Genomic DNA, 2500 nt, shown 5'->3' with positions numbered 1-2500 from the left:
TGATGTAGGTCCCCGGGGCCTGCTGGAGGTCCAGGTCCATGCCCGATGTGAGTAGCAGCAGGGCCAGCGCGCCCAGGAGCACATCTTTTTCGACCGTAAAGGGAGACAGGAGGCCGACTCACTGCCTCGGCTAAATGGAGAGGGAATTTCAGCAGGGCCAGGGCACAGGCATGGACCTTTTTCAGCTGTAAGGGAGGCAAGAGCAAGGTGTGATGTAGGTCCCCGGGGCCTGCTGGAGGTCCAGGTCCATGCCTGATGTGAGTAGCAGCAGGGCCAGCGCGCCCAGGAGCACATCTTTTTCGACCGTAAAGGGAGACAGGAGGCCGACTCACTGCCTCGGCTAAATGGAGAGGGAATTTCAGCAGGGCCAGGGCACAGGCATGGACCTTTTTCAGCTGTAAGGGAGGCAAGAGCAAGGTGTGATGTAGGTCCCCGGGGCCTGCTGGAGGTCCAGGTCCATGCCCGATGTGAGTAGCAGCAGGGCCAGCGCGCCCAGGAGCACATCTTTTTCGACCGTAAAGGAGACAGGAGGCCGACTCTCTGCCTCGGCTAAATGGAGAGGGAATTTCAGAAGGGCCAGGGCACAAGCATGGACCTTTTTCAGCTGTAAGGGAGGCAAGAGCAAGGTGTGATGTAGGTCCCCGGGGCCTGCTGGAGGTCCAGGTCCATGCCCGATGTGAGTAGCAGCAGGGCCAGCGCGCCCAGGAGCACATCTTTTTCGACCGTAAAGGGAGACAGGAGGCCGACTCACTGCCTCGGCTAAATGGAGAGGGAATTTCAGCAGGGCCAGGGCACAGGCATGGACCCTTTTCAGCTGTAAGGGAGGCAAGAGCAAGGTGTGATGTAGGTCCCCGGGGCCTGCTGGAGGTCCAGGTCCATGCCCGATGTGAGTAGCAGCAGGGCCAGCGCGCCCAGGAGCACATCTTTTTCGACCGTAAAGGAGACAGGAGGCCGACTCTCTGCCTCGGCTAAATGGAGAGGGAATTTCAGAAGGGCCAGGGCACAAGCATGGACCTTTTTCAGCTGTAAGGGAGGGAAGAGCAATGTGCGATGTAGGTCCCCGGGGCCTGCTGGAGGTCCAGGTCCATGCCCGATGTGAGTAGCAGCAGGGCCAGCGCGCCCAGGAGCACATCTTTTTCGACCGTAAAGGGAGACAGGAGGCCGACTCACTGCCTCGGCTAAATGGAGAGGGAATTTCAGCAGGGCCAGGGCACAGGCATGGACCTTTTTCAGCTGTAAGGGAGGCAAGAGCAAGGTGTGATGTAGGTCCCCGGGGCCTGCTGGAGGTCCAGGTCCATGCCCGATGTGAGTAGCAGCAGGGCCAGCGCGCCCAGGAGCACATCTTTTTCGACCGTAAAGGAGACAGGAGGCCGACTCTCTGCCTCGGCTAAATGGAGAGGGAATTTCAGAAGGGCCAGGGCACAAGCATGGACCTTTTTCAGCTGTAAGGGAGGGAAGAGCAATGTGCGATGTAGGTCCCCGGGGCCTGCTGGAGGTCCAGGTCCATGCCCGATGTGAGTAGCAGCAGGGCCAGCGCGCCCAGGAGCACATCTTTTTCGACCGTAAAGGGAGACAGGAGGCCGACTCACTGCCTCGGCTAAATGGAGAGGGAATTTCAGCAGGGCCAGGGCACAGGCATGGACCTTTTTCAGCTGTAAGGGAGGCAAGAGCAAGGTGCGATGTAGGTCCCCGGGGCCTGTTGTCGTACCATAGGCACGAGTGGTGTGTGTGTGTGGCAAAGTGCTACTGAGCGGTGTACCAGGGGCACGGCGAAAAGTTGTTGTACCATAGGCACGAGAAAAGTTGTTGTACCATAGGCACGAGAAAAGCTGTCATACCAGGGGCACGGAGGAAAGTTGTTGTACCATAGGCACGAGAAAAGTTGTCGTACCATAGGCACGAGGAGAGTTTGTGTGGCAAAGTGCTACTGAGCGGTGTACCAGGGGCACGGCGAAAAGTTGTTGTACCATAGGCACGAGAAAAGTTGTCGTACCATAGGCACGAGAAAAGTTGTCGTACCATAGGTACGAGGAGTGTGTGTGTGGCAAAGTGCTACTGAGCGGTGTACCAGGGGCACGGCGAAAAGTTGTTGTACCATAGGCACGAGAAAAGTTGTTGTACCATAGGCACGAGAAAAGCTGTCGTACCAGGGGCACGGAGGAAAGTTGTTGTACCATAGGCACGAGAAAAGTTGTCGTACCATAGGCACGAGGAGAGTTTGTGTGGCAAAGTGCTACTGAGCGGTGTACCAGGGGCACGGCGAAAAGTTGTTGTACCATAGGCACGAGAAAAGTTGTCGTACCATAGGTACGAGGAGTGTGTGTGTGGCAAAGTGCTACTGAGCGGTGTACCAGGGGCACGGCGAAAAGTTGTTGTACCATAGGCACGAGAAAAGTTGTTGTACCATAGGCACGAGAAAAGCTGTCGTACCAGGGGCACGGAGGAAAGTTGTTGTACCATAGGCACGAGAAAAGTTGTCGTACCATAGGCACGAGGAGAG

This window comes from Aulonocara sp. 'chitande type north' Nkhata Bay, unplaced genomic scaffold, assembly GCF_057382095.1.
Source record: "Aulonocara sp. 'chitande type north' Nkhata Bay isolate Kocher_YH1m ecotype deep benthic unplaced genomic scaffold, A_spYH_male_GT1.1 unmapped_scaffold_33, whole genome shotgun sequence".
NCBI lineage: Eukaryota > Metazoa > Chordata > Actinopteri > Cichliformes > Cichlidae > Aulonocara > Aulonocara sp. 'chitande type north' Nkhata Bay.
This window is presented reverse-complemented; position numbering follows the sequence as displayed.